Source organism: Mus pahari, chromosome 3 (genome assembly GCF_900095145.1).
Source record: "Mus pahari chromosome 3, PAHARI_EIJ_v1.1, whole genome shotgun sequence".
Classification (NCBI taxonomy): Eukaryota; Metazoa; Chordata; class Mammalia; order Rodentia; family Muridae; genus Mus; species Mus pahari.
This window is the reverse complement of record NC_034592.1, coordinates 13,260,376-13,274,675: the sequence shown is the minus strand read 5'-3', so window position 1 is coordinate 13,274,675 and position 14,300 is coordinate 13,260,376. Positions and strand designations below refer to the sequence as shown.

At 48.2% G+C, this 14,300-nt stretch overlaps 1 protein-coding gene across 1 annotated transcript in view; it reads left to right on the top strand.

Annotated features, from left to right (window-relative positions):
* Nucleotides 1-14,300, top strand: part of Nacc2 (NACC family member 2) — a 68,800-nt gene that overhangs the window by 16,448 nt on the left and 38,052 nt on the right. The window lies entirely within an intron of this gene.

Sequence of the window (14,300 nt, the reverse complement as noted above, 5' to 3'; positions counted from 1 at the left end):
AGGGAGGTTAAAGCATTTAAGAACTATCATTAAAAGTAAATCTTGAGTCAGGCAGTGGTGGCGCATGCCTTTAATCCCAGCACTCGGGAGGCAGAGGCAGGCAGATTTCTGAGATCGAGGCCAGCCTGGTCTACAGAGTGAGTTCGAGGAAGAGGTGTGTCACTAGGGTGGGCTGTGAGGTTTCAAAACATCCTTGCCACTCCCAGCTGTCCCTCTCCGCCTCTTTCTTGTAGAGGATATAAGCTCTCAGGTACTTCTGTAGTGCCATGTGTGCCTGCCTGCTACCAAGCTTCCTTCCTTGGCAGTAAGGGATTCACCCCCTGAAACTGTCAGCCCCCACTTAGTTTTATAAGTTGTCTTAGTCATGGTGGCTTAGCATGGCAATTAAAAAGTAACCAGGTTCCTGTCTCCCCACCCTTCCTGTGAGCCTTGTGTGTTCTGCACTCTGTCAGTGTCAGTTCACTGTAGTCAGGGCTCTTTCTCCTAGGCCTGTCCAGGGCTGAGAGAGTGACCCAGCCTCAGATTTGCCATGAGGAGATAGGGTAGCTGCATCTATGTTGAACATTTCTAAGTTGTTGAGAAGCTTTGGCCTTTATGTCACCTGAATGGAACAGAGCCCACACGTGCTGTCCCCTTGACAGGCGCTATGTGCTGGGTTTGGAGAATGTGGCTTTTGGAGTCTCAGGAATGTAGGGCTGGGCACAGGACGTGCTACAAGATGGGGCTGCTTGAGTGCCTCTGTGGGAGTCTGGCACCCACCTCCGACCGCCACTGCTTGTCGTGGTGCTCAGGATGGGAGTCAGGGTGAGACCTGGGTTCAACTCCAGCATTAGAGCAAAAATGTATGAGACCAGGTATGGTGGCCATGTCTGCTCCCAGCATTCAAGAGGCAGATGCTCTGGGCTATAGAGCTACCGACAAGTCAACTACAGTTACATGGTGAGACCCTACCTCAAGAAAAAAGTATACAAACGTGTGTATGTGTATGAGAAAGAGAGTGTGTGTGTTTTGTATTTGAGTGTAAATGTTACTGACTTACGTTTGTTAATAGTTTGTGAAAAGCTTTTTTGGTGTCTGTATTCAGAAGAGGTGCGGGACTCTATTTTTCATTGTTTAATTTTTAAAAAAATTGTATTTAAAAATATCTATCACTGTGTCTGTGTTTGGGGGTGGTACACAGGGTGTTGAGGTCTTAGGACAGCGTTGTGTAGTTGGGTCCAAGAATGAACTCAATTTACCCTGTGTGGTGCTTTGAATGTGCTTGGTCTATGGCAAGTGGCACTGCTAGGGGTATGGCCAACTTGGAGGAGGTGTGGCCTAGTTAGGGGAAGTGCATCACTGTGGAGGCGGGGCTTTGAAGTCTCATATATATGCTCAGTCTGGCCAATTTGATCTAGATCTTCTTCTTGGCTCCCTTCTAGTATCAAGTCTGCCTGCACAATGCCATGCTTCCCACCATGATGATAATGGATTTCATGAGCCTCTGAACTGTAAGCCAGCCCTAATTAAATGTTTGTCTTTTTAAGAGTTGCCATGGTCATGGTGTTCTTCACAGCAGTGGAACCCTAAGACACTTTATAAAATGAGTTGGGGACTGGTACGTAACTTCGTGCATTCCTGGATTGTCCAAGTCCCTGGGCTATATCCCCAGTACAATCTTTGGATTTTGAGTTTTCTTTTTGAAATTTTGAACTTTCCAAATTAAAATTTCAGTTTTATAAAGTTTTTGTTTGAACATGCTCTTTGACTTTGGGTAGCTCATGCATGGCATTTGTTTTTGCTGAAGAACTGGTTCATTTATCCAGGCTGTCAAGTGTGGATGGTCTGTGTGTTACCGTCACTGCAGGCTCTGGTATTGATCTATTGTAATGGCCTGTGCTTTCTTTTTGAGACTTATAGTTAATTTGTATATTTTCTTTTAAAAATAGTGTTTGCATTTACTTATTTTGTGTGTGTCAGAAACATGCTTATTTTTGAGAGATACTTTGTTGAGTTTCAACTTGATTCCTTTGTGGTGGTCCTCAGAGATTACTATAACTCCTCTTTCTTCCTCCTTCCCTCCCGTCTCATTCTCCTCCTGTGCTGGGTCTCAGGGTGTCTGTCTGTCTGTCTGTCTACCTATCACTAATCTCTCTCTCTCTCTCTCTCTCTCTCTCTCTCTCTCTCTCTCTCTCTCTCATTCATTCTAGCTATGACCTTACTCTGACTGACTGAACTAGAACTCATTATTTTGTCCAGGCTGCCATCAAACTCCTGGTTACATCCTTCTGCTTCAGCCTTCTGAGTGTTGGGATTATAAGTGTGAGTTACCATGCCTGTCATTTGCTTGTTTTTTTGTGTCAGTGTTCAATTATTATTATTTTGAGGCAGACTTTCATATAACCCAGCTGGTCTCAAACTTGCTGATTTGCAAATCTGACCTTGAGCTCCTGACTGAACTCAACCTCTCAAGTGCCAGAATTCCAGGGGTAAGCCACCATGCCCAGATTGATCCCAGGGTGTGTGAGGCTCTGCCTCTGGGCTGCAGCCCCAGCTCAGTTTCAAGTCTTAAGTTTCTCGCTTTTGTTTGTTTTGGTTCAGCTGCTCTCTATCCTGTTCAGTGCTCCTAAATCTCTGGGACAGTGAGGTCCTGAAGCTGCTGCTGGGTGGGTGGTCTGCAAGTGAGGGTCATATCCTGATAGCTGGTGGCGTTTAGTTCTCTGTGTTGTTGCTGATTTTCTGTTCAGCTGTTCTCTCAGTCATTAGAGAGTTGGAAGGACTCCCATGAGCCTTTGGCTCTACCACTTTGTGCTTCACGCCTAGAAGTACTGCTTTCTATTGTCCACATAGACTGTAGCTGAGTGTTCCTTGTATGCAGACCCTTGGTCCTGCTACAGTCATTTACATTATACATTTTAACTATGAAGTAACCCTGCCTTCTTTTGATTATGTTCATATGACATCTTTTTCTATTTATTTCATTTTAGCCTTTAATATTATCATTATTATTATTTTAAGACTTATTTATTTTACTTATATGAGTACACTGTAGCTGTCTTCAGACACACCAGAAGAGGGCATCCAGGTCCCATTATAGATGGTTGTGAGCCACTATGTGATTGCTGGGAATTGAACTCAGAACCTTTAGAAGAGCAGTCAGAGCTCTTAACTGCTGAACCATCTCTCCATCCTGCCTGCCTATATTATTAGGTTTAAGTGTTTTAAATTATATCTATGTAATTGTCAGTGAGGTAGGTATGTGTCTGTTAGTGAGGATGCCCATGGAGCCAGAGGCATCAGAGCCCATGGTGCTGATGTTACAGCAGTTGTGAGCTGCTCTGTGTGGTTCTGGGAACCTGACTCAGATCTTCTGCAAGAGCAATGCATGCTCCTAACTGACAAGCCATCACTTTAGCACCATATTAGAGGATTTGATTTCTTTTCTTTTCTTTTCTTTTCTTTTCTTTTCTTTTCTTTTCTTTTCTTTTCTTTTCTTTCTTTTCTTTTCTTTCTTTCTTTCTTTCTTTCTCTCTGTTTTGTTTGTTTCTTTTGTTTTGTTTTTCAAGATAGAGAGTTTTTCTGTATAGCCTTAGGTGTCCTAGAGCTCCCTCTGTAGACCATGCTGTCCTCAAACTAACAGATCGTCTTGCTTCTGCCTCCAAAAGCTGGCATTAAAGTTGTGTGTCACCACTACCTGGATTAATATTTCTTTATGCAAGACATAGAACTGGATCGTATATTTTAAAAATGAATTAATTGTATTCATTATTTGTGTGTTTGCCACAGTGCTCTTATGGAGATTAGAGGACGACCTGTGGGAGCTGGTTTCTCCTTCTGCCATTTGGATCCTAGGTCATCAGGCTTGGTGGCAGACACCTTTACCCACTTAGCCATACCATCAGTCAAGGATAGTATGCTTTGTAGCTCAAATTAGCCTTGAACTCACAATGCAACTCAGGCTTGCCCTGAACTTGTGGTTTTCATGCCTCAGCCTCTTAGTACCTTTTTTCTTTTTAAAGATTTATTTATTATTATACATAAGTACACTGTAGCTGTCTTCAGACTCACCAGAAGAGGGCATCAGATCTCATTAAGGATGGTTGTGAGTCACCATGTGGTTGCTGGGATTTGAACTCAGGACCTCCAGAAGAGCAGTCAATGCTCTTACTGCCAGCCTTTCCTTGCCTTGCCTTTCCTTGCCTTGCCTTTTCTCTTCTTTTCTGTCTTTGAAGACACGGGTTCTCTGTGTAACTCTCTTCTTTCTCTCTCTGTCTCAGAACGAGACACCTGTCTGGTGTTCTCTTTTGTTTTGGGTGCTGGAGATGGAAGCTAGGGGCTGGGTTACATGTTAAACCCATGTCCTGTCCCAGCCCTAGCTACATCTGCTCTTCATTGTGGTTTTTGCTTCAGTGATGGCTAACGATACTGAGTGTTTTATGTGCATATTGGGCATTTGTACCTAGTCTTGGTGGAAAGTATTTTTGGATGCTTTGCACGTTTTTTTTTTTTTTTAACATTCTGGGTATGTCACATCGTAAATATGACTAGCAGGTATTCCCTAATAGATTTCCCCTTATTGTGTGCTTGGGGGTGGGGTGGGTGGGAAATGTGTACATATGTGTGTGCACAGCTATGTGTGTGTGAGCTAGAGGTCTGTTGCTAGTGTCTTCCCCAATCACTGTCCATTCTACTTTTGAAAGTGTCTCTCACTGAACCTAGGTCTCTGTTTTGGCTAGACTGACTGGCCAGAGACCCCCGTGGGATCCACCTGTCTCCATCCGTCCAAGTGTTAGGTGACAGGTACATGCCACTATAGCCAGACTTTTTATGGTTTACGGAGGACCTGAAGCTTGTGCAGTGTCAGTAAGCACTGAGCCACCTCAGCCCTTAGTTAGCTTTTGCTGCACTTGAATTTCTGTTTATCTGTGGTGTGAGGTAAGGGTCTGCCTTCATCCTCTCATGTGCTTATTCCCATGTTCAGGGCGGTGCTTGAAAGGGAAGTTCTTTCCTGACTGAAAGGGCTTGGCATCTTTATTAAGTCAGTTGGAATTCATTTAAAGACTTTTCTACCCAATGACCTACACCTGTTTTTTATCTGTACCAGTCTGAAGAGTAGAGTAGGAGTGTGCGTGGTGGCTTGTCAGTAGACAGACTCCCTGTGTAGCTTTGGCTGTCACGGAACTCACTTTGTAAACCAGGATGGCCTCAGACTTACCTTTCTGTTCATCTTAAGTGCTGGGATTAAAGGAGTGCACTACCACACCCAGGCATAAGGTAGTAGATTTGAAAAACCACTTGTTCAGTCTGTGATTGTTCAATCTGTGAGCCAGTAGGGGCCAGCTCTGTTTTGCCTATTTTGTTTTGAGGCGCTTTCCCAAAGCCCATATTAGCCCCTTGTAGCTGAGGAGGACCTTGAACTCTGACACACCTGCCTCTGCCCTGCCTCCCAAGGGCTACAATTAAAGGCGTGTGTGTACCTTCATGCTTGGTCCCTTTTTGAAGTTCTTAGTCTTTTTTTTTTTTTTTTTTAGATTTATTTATTTATTACATATACAACATTCTGCAGCATGTATGCCTGCAGGCCAGCAGAGGGCATCAGATCTCATTACAGATGGTTGTGAGCCACCATGTGGTGCTGGGATTGAACCCAGGACCTCTGGAAGAGCAGACAGTGCTCTTAACCACTGAGCCATCTCTCCAGCCTGAAGTTCTTAGTCTTTGATAATAATAATAAAAAAAACTTTAGCCAGGCAGTGGTGGCTCACGCCTTTAATCCCAGCACTTGGGAGGCAGAGGCAGGCTGATTTGTGTGTTCGAGGCCCCAGCCTGGTCTACAAAGTGAGTTCCATTGTTCCTTCCCCTAGCCAATAACATTGCAAAAAAAAAAAAAAAAAAAAAAAAGAATTTAAAACGGATTAGAAGGAGGCTTGGGGATAGTTGTATTTAAGAGAAAAACAACAAAGGCAGGCAAGCTATACTCTCGGCAGCTGCCCGTAGGAGTAGGACAGGAAAGAGAAAGGAGGACGCCATGCTTTTTAAGTTAGGGTCTGAGAAAGCCGCAGGTTCAGCAATGGGGGTTGGGGCTCTGTGGGGTGGTGGTGCGAGAAGTGGTTATGTCTTTTCAAGGGAGGAATTCTGGAAACAGTTACCCTGGGCCAGAGGGTCTTCCTCTGGACAAGGCTCGTTCCTGGATGGTCTCTTCCCTCACTACTTGTCCTAGGGTTTGCTTTGTTTGTTTTGTGTCAGGGTCTCATTACGTAGCCTAGGTTTATTTTGAACCTTCCGTGTGCCCCTGCTAATCTGCCTGGTCAGCCCCAATATTTTGATAGTTCTGTCTGTTAACACCTGGGATGGTTTTACACAGTTCAGATTCCACCCCCTCTGCATTCTTGCTTGTCTTAAGTCCAGCAGACTCATCACCAATGGAGTCTGCCTGGGTCCAGGATGCAGATGTGGAGTGGCCTCCTGTGGTCAACACCCAGCAGCCCAGACCTGTTCCTCTTCCCATTCTTCAGTCTTAACCTCGTGCCAGAAAGTTTACCCTTTTATGACTACAGTGATTGGGAAGGGCGGGCTAGCCTTGCCTCCTGTGTAGGTGCAGGTATACTGCCTGTATTGTCCTTTCAGTCTTGCCTCATTTGCATGGTTTAGATCTGGTAAGAGCATTTGTTGACAGAGCAGAGTCCCTGGCACTTATCCGGCCTTGGTGACTGGCTCTGGAGGCTATCAGACTTGGGCCTGGTTCTTAGATTTTTTGTTTTGTTTTGTTTTGTTTTTTAAGATTTATTTATTATATGTAAGTACACTATAGCTGTCTTCAGACACTCCAGAAGAGGGTGTCAGATCTCATTACAGACGGTTGTGAGCCACCATATGGTTGCTGGGAATTGAACTCGGGACCTTTGGAAGAGCAGTCAGTGCTCTTAACCTCTAAGCCATCTTTCCAGCCCCCTGGTTCTTGTTTTGTTGCTTGTTTGAAGCATAGCCCTAGTTGTCCTGGAACTATGTAGGTCGGGCTAGCCTTGAACTCAAAGATCCACCTGCCTCTGTTTTCCAAGTTCTGGGATCAGTGGGGTGCATCACTATACCTAGCTCAGGCCTGATTCTTAAGGAACCCCCTGCCATCCCCTACCCCAGGGTCTTTTCATAACCCAGCAGATGTTTGTCCTGGTAGTCTGGACAGTTCCTGCCACCAGCTCCCAACTGCTGTCAGCTCTGACCACTGAGGTTGAGCAATAGAATCTGGAGATGCCAATTTGGGCCTCTGGCTTGTGAGGGCTACATGGAGTAGCTGAAAAGGGGATTTCGAACAGCCTTCCCAAAGGGCTTTGTTGTCTGCTAAAGTAGGATGTGAATGGGGAGGTTCCTGCACCTCATTCACTCAGGGCCGGACCGACCCACCGGGGCTGTTTGCTGTTGAACTCCCTGACTGAGAACTGGGAGCTGGGCACTTAGGTTTTTCATATCAATAATTACTTTTTATGGCCTGGAGTACAGCAGCCTGGGTGCTTGGATGCTTTTTTTTTTTGTCGTCCCTGAGCCCAGTTCAAGTCCACAGCCCTCCTTATGGGACTTAGTGGGTGCTGTGCAGGAGTTTGGCAGATGGGTTTCCCAGTTAAACTCTGGCGTAAAACATGAACACAATTCTGTGCAGCCTTAATTTGCCCCCCAGGATTCCTGCTGCATTATCCATATTTCCTTTAATTTGTGGGATTTCTAGTAAATGGGCTTAAAAATAGTTCTGGGCCTTTTGCCAGGGCAGATGCGGGCGGCAATCATTTCACCAACAGTGATGGGGGTAAGCCTTGTGTCTTTTGGGCCTGTGCCTCTAGCAGGTCCTCCAGGTTGGCACTCCTAAAGGGGAAAGGTACAGCATCTTACCTCTGGGTAGGAAGTCAGTTTGGGTCTGGCTTAGGGCTGGGGAAGTATGAAACACACACACACACACACACACACACACACCCCACATGTACCCATGTCCACCCTGGACCCCCTGCGCAGAAAGGCCCATTCTGCTGTCTGAGAACCAGTTCTTTCTGGTTGGGCTGGTTGCTGGGCCTGCTGGTCCCCTAACACTTTGCTGAAAGACAGAGATGTTTAAGTCTAACAGAGTCCAACACACTAGTATCTCTGAGTTGTACTCTAAATGGTAAGGTCGTGGGCACCTGAACCCTGTGCTTGGGTCTGGCTTCCCAGCCTGACATCTGCAAGCTCCTGCTCTCCAGTCTTAGTTTTTTCAGGTTCTTGCTCAGCCCGTGTCCCCTGGTCTTCTGTGCACTGACTTGGCATGTCCTCCGTGAGACAGGTCTGCCTGGACTGGTATCTGGAATCTAGGAGTGCCCCTCATTTAGCCCCTGGCTTCTCACTCAGCACCTCTGGTCCTTGTGTTGCTCTTTGCTGGTGGCTAGACGTATCCTGAGCATGTCTTCTGTTCTCAGCCCATGGAGCTGGCACTTGTCTAGGACCCTGGTTCAACCCGAGCCTGGGAATGGCTAAGCACTGAGAGCTGTCCTTTGTCTGATGTCTAGGTCCAAGGCTCTCTGCGGGCACTCTAGACAGAATCCCAACAATATTATTGCCCTTCGAGTTCTGTAATCTGTTTAAATGCCATCCTCAGGTTAGTGCACATGCGGTAGTATGGATTCCCACGTTGGCTACACCCCCTGGGCTCTGCCTCCACCTCTGGCCCAGAAGTTTCCATCCCGTAGGTCTCCATGCTCTTCTCCCTAAAGGTAGGGGAGTTGTGTCTCATCTGCCTCTGCAGCTGGAGCCTTCAAAGGACAGTGCTGTCATTTGGAGTGGGGATGGGTTCAAGCCCTGGGACCCTCGACTGGCTTAGTGCCCTGGTCCTTCAGTCAGGAATGGCCAGAGGAAGGGGGGCTTCTATTTCCCCCCAGAAACCCATTCCCAGACAGTTAAATGTGGATGTTCAGGGCCTGCTGCCTTCAATGAGAAGTGGGGGCTGGGCATCTCTTATGGGCAAATATTGTGTTGGAATAGGAGTGGAAAGATGCCTGTGGCCCTGTTTTTAGGGACACACCCAGGTGAGGCTTACTTCCCCAAGGTCATACTTGAGTCCTTTGGGCCTCTCACTAGCAGCTACCTTGCTAGGGCGCGGAGGTGGGGGCTTCTGGGCGGTGCCCTCTCGGATGATTTAGTGCTCCCCTGCGTCTCTGATTTACATTAGCTTTTTAAGCATAATTAGAAATGCAGGGGATCTTTGTGTCTTACCTCGCCTCTGACTATTTATGGCATGATATGCAGATGAGGAGATCTATGAATATTAAAAATGGGGTGCTCTGGGAAGTGGCTGGCTGTACTGAGTTGGGTGACCCATAACCCAGCGTGCATCTATGCCACGCCGTGCCCAGCTCCCTCACATCACCTGGGGTCCAGGTGACCCTCCCCTGGTGCCCTGGTGGGGAGGGTCAAGGTCACATACTGCTGTGGGATCTCTGGCAAGTCCACACGTGAAAGGGGTCAGCAGAGAACAGCTGCTCCTGCTGTTGACCGTGGAGCACCCCCTGGTGGGCCTGGAGCACCGATGTGCTTCTGTGGCTTCGGGAAGGCCAAGGGGGCAGGGGCATGCGGAGCTGCACTGGCTTTTTAAGTTATTAAACTATGCCCAAGGGAGACACTCTTCAAGCTTACGTTATTTAAATTACAAATACGAGTAGGGAAGATTGTCGGCTCTTCTCAAAACACTACTTAATTCTTTGGGAACCTTCTGGAAGCAGTCTGTAGCTCAGGAGAGTTATGAATAGTGGGTCAGCAGGGCTGGGAAGCCAGGATCAGAGAGGGGGATAGGCTTGTGGGGGGACATTCCTGGTATACTGTACCCCATCTCAGTGACTTATTGATTATGCAAGACATATAGTGTTTTGTTTGCGCCCGCCCCTATCATTTAACATCCCTAGTGCTTAGGCGAGCACTTCCCAACCTTCCTCATGCAGTCCCTCATGCTGTAGTGACTGACCCGCTCCCCACAACTACAAAAGTTCTTTGTTGCTACTTCATAACTGTGATTCTGCTATTATGAATTGTAATGTAAATATCTGAGGCACCATAGGGGTCAAGACCCCTGTCCCCCAGGTTGAGAACTGCTGGCTTAGACCGCAGAGATGTGTGTTTCTGTCTCAGACCACAGAGATGATGTGTTTCTGTCTCAGGTAAGCTGTAGGTGTTAGAATTGTTACCGTTTTTTGCTGTTCCCTGTGGACATGAGGTTCTACTGGGCCATATCAATCCACAAGGTCCAGTGTTATTAGATGCAAGACTGACTGCTGAGGGAGGAGAAGTAGCAAAATCTGTCATGGTGATGCTTGGGTGTAGTGGTTATGTTCCATAGAGGACACATGCTGAGTGGTCCTAGGTCATGTCTGTCTGTCTGTCTGTCTGTCTCTCTCTCTCACACACACACACATACATACACAGACACACAGAGAGACATAGACACACACAGAGACAGACACACACAGACACACAGAGAGACAGAGACAGAGACACACACAGACATAGGCATACACACAGATACACACACAGATACACACAGACACACAAACACACACACACACAGACACACACACACACACATACACACACTGGTTTTGCTCGCTCTCAAAGGAACTGCAAGGAGCAACAAGAGAACAAAGATTGACAAGTCAGTTTTTTGAATTGGCTTGCCTCCCTTTTCCTTCTGGGGGAAAAAAAGAAAAAAGCTTATAGGCACACATCGTGTTGTGCAGTTAGAACAGGATTTTGTGGCTGCTGCTGGCCCAGGCCTGTGGTCTGGAAAGGGACAGCCTCATCTAAGGGGGTTTATGTGACCCCTCCCTGCTTCTCCAAGGAAACCTCCCTGTGTCTTTTCTCTTTCTCCACAGATGGAGGCTGAGATATATTCTCCTCTTGTGGCATAAGATCCCTGGGGGTATAGCAGTGCTAGTTCTGGTCCAGTCAGTTGAACAGGGGCAGACCTCCCCTTCTTGCTCTGGTCATTTGATGACCAAAGACTCTAATGGTGTTGGATGTCAAAATTAGGAGGCTAGAGAATTTGATTATCAGGTATTCCTGCCTCAGGCCCCGGGCCTGCAGCCCCCAGGTCTGTGGTCCCTGTCTTCTCATCTGTACCCCGAGAGGGATCCAGGTGGGCAAATGAGTAAACATGCAGTTCCTGTGAGCATTGTGGGAAGAAGCATCGTGGCCAAGACCAATGCTGCAGTCTCTGCTCCTACTCACTTGGGTCTTGTGCGAGATGCTAAAGATGCCATTAGCAGCAAGGCCTGGGGCAGCCTAGCTCTGCCTGATGGTATTTTAAAAGTTTAATGCAAACCTCAGGGCCAACCTGGTGCCTCACCCAGCTCTGGGAGACCTGAGCTCATCCAAGCTAGCTGCCAGGACCGGGCAGGTTAACTCAGGGCCTTGGTGCCTCCACTCTTCCTTGGTGATGGCATGTATGGTCAGCTGCTGGGAAGGAATCCATAAAGGAGCAGGCCTCCTTCTCTACCTACACTGTGGAAGAGGGGTTTCTTTGCTGTTCTCACTGAGCCCCTGCCAGGCTGTGTTCCTGAAACCCCACATGCTGTGTGCTCTGTCATTTTCCATCTGCAGTCCTCCTGGGGTTGGTGCTTCTGGCCTGGCGGGCGGGGGTGGGGGTGGGGTGGGGTGTGTTGAGACCGCTGGGGAGGGGCTCTTGCAGAGCTGCTTTCCTTCCTTGGCAACTGTGTGGTGGTACCTGTGTGTTTGCTGAGGTCCAAGGCTTCTTATTAATTTGATAAAATTAAATCCTGCAAAATAATTTAATTTCTCTCTCCTTGTTTTCCTTGCTGGTGATCACTGTGTAGATACCAGGCACCATCCTTCCCACTGGCTAAGAAGTTCCTAGTCTTTGATGGGATGGAACAGTGCCTGTCAGATTCCAGACAGGACCTACAGGCCCTGGAGCTGAGACTGGTTTGGGGGTACTGGGAAAGTTGGCCTCTGCTTATTGGTGATCCTGTCCTGTCCATGGAGATATCCTTGGAGTGGTTTTGCGCCTTTGCTTTTAAGGGGTGTGGCTCTAAGACCCAGGTAAACCTTGGAGTGCTGTGTGGCTGAAATCTGTGCCCTCATTTGAATCTTTTCTGGGAAGTTAACTCTGGCAGGCTCTCCCTTCTGCTTGGGAACTGAACTCTGTCTGGATACAGTTGTAGTACCTTCACCTCTGACCCAGTGCCCTCATCCTTTTTCTTTCACATCTACCTGTTGGCTTTGGTGCTTTCAAGGGACTGGTAGGACCCTAACCTCCCTTGAGGGATTGTCTACAAAGACCTCACCCATCTCTTATTCTGGAGATATCTGGGAACTCCCAGGAGCTTCCTCTGTGTGGGACAAGGATATCAGAGGTGAGCGTGGCAGTAAGGTTTGTGCTTGGCTTTGGGATGTTTTCATGGGTTTCCCAAAGTAGGTGCACCCTGAAGATTTTTATGAAGGAACAGTTTCTTAGTGCAAACACTGTGAGGATGGATGGGGTAAGCAAAGCCAGAGACTGCCAATTTACTACTTGACTCTAGAACTTTCCATAAGCAAACAAATGTAGCATAGCTTACCATGAAGAGGCGCTGTGCTGGGCAAGGAGGGGAAAGAGGGGAATTGAGTTACAGAAGAGCCAGGAGGGTGTAGTGGTGCAGGGCACAACTATGTAGGCTTGGTGCAGACAGTCATGAGGAGGCTCTGTCCTTTCCACAGAGCAGACAGCCATACTTTGGCCCACTTAGATGCAAGGCTCCCCCGTTCCCCCGCTGCATCCCCAGGGTCAGCCCTGGCTAGTCTTACTTTTCATGGTCCTGGAGCGTAAGCCAAGCCTTTATTTGATTCTTTTCTCCTAAAGTTCAGCATTGTTTTTGCCCCAGCCAAGGCTTCTAAGAAAGCAACCTAAAACCAGCTCCGGTCTGGTTCTCGCAGGCTGGGTGCAGGCATGAGCCTTGCCAGCACAGGTGGCCTGAGGACAAGGTAGCAAATGAGCCACTTGTCCTCAGTCCCTGGGGACCAGGTTGGCCTTGTCACCTTCTGAGAGTATAATGGCCCCTTCACTGCGTGAGCTGGACTGGCCCAGGTCCTGGGCGCCAGCCCTTGAGGTATGGACATAAATGCCTCACCTGCACAGGTCAAAGCAGATCGGAGACATCGTCAGTCTCACGGTAGCCCGAGCTGCGAGCTTTACAGATTCTGTTTTGTCTGTGCTCTGTAACTTCCCCGGAGTCCACCCTAACCCAATATACAACCAACACCAGAGACTGCAGGCCATAGGACGTGGCCGATGCTGGCAGGACAGAGAATTTAACTTGGCCCACAAGCCAGGGCTCACCCTGTGAGGAGGGGCTGGTCCCAGGAGTTTTACTCTGCCCTCCAAGTCTTTGTATCTGGTTATTGATCAGTTAGCCCTGAGTATTGGACCCTACTGGAGCTGGGTCATACTGCAGCTTTGCTGGTCTCCGTCCCCTGGCCAGGCTTCGGGAGAGCCTCTGTTTGGTTGGGATTGCCTGTGGCTCTCTGAGCAGAAAGCATCTCTGTGGTGGGTGCTGTCCATCTGGGAATGGAGCCTTTTTGTCTCTTCGTGCCCTACATCTCTGAGTAGCACAGTCGCTCTCTAGCCAGGCTCAGCATTTAGCCAGCATCTCATACAGCCCTGAGCACTCCTTGTCTTGCCCAAGATGGGCTTGTGAGGCCTGCCTGTATGATTTCTGGAAAGAAGCAGCCACTAAGTGGGGGGAAGGTGGAGGGACTGTCCTGGGTAGGGTATGGCCCAAAGGTGACCCTGCCAAGCCCTGGATCGCCTGGCCTTGTGGAGAACCTCCCTTCAGCTGGACTGAGCACTTGTTTGTAATCTTCAGGTCCCAGAGAACCTCATAGCCAGCCACCCTGAGGGTTCTCATTACCTCCTTTAAGGAGGCAAGGGCAACAAAGGCTTGGAGAGCTCTACAGGACCTGGGCTCCCCCCTCCCTGCTCGCAGGAGCCCACAGCATGTAATAAGGAGGTGCCAGCTGGCTCCATTTTGTTGTTGTTCTCTTGGTGTCTTGGAGGGGACACTGGGAGTGCGGGGCCATGAATACTACCGCCTCCTGAGCCTGTGTCACCTTGCTAGTACTGCTTCTCAGTAGACATTGCCATTGCCACCCTTGACCTTTTCCTTTCTTGCAGGTAGAATATCCTCTTCCTTTCTTTCTGGCAGCACGGTTAGTGACAGTGAGAGAAACCGAGGCAGGCTGCCCAATAGCTCTCCCTAAGGCCCTCGCAATTGAGCAAACTCGCTATAAGCCTGGAAGGAGGTGCCTACCCTTTGCCC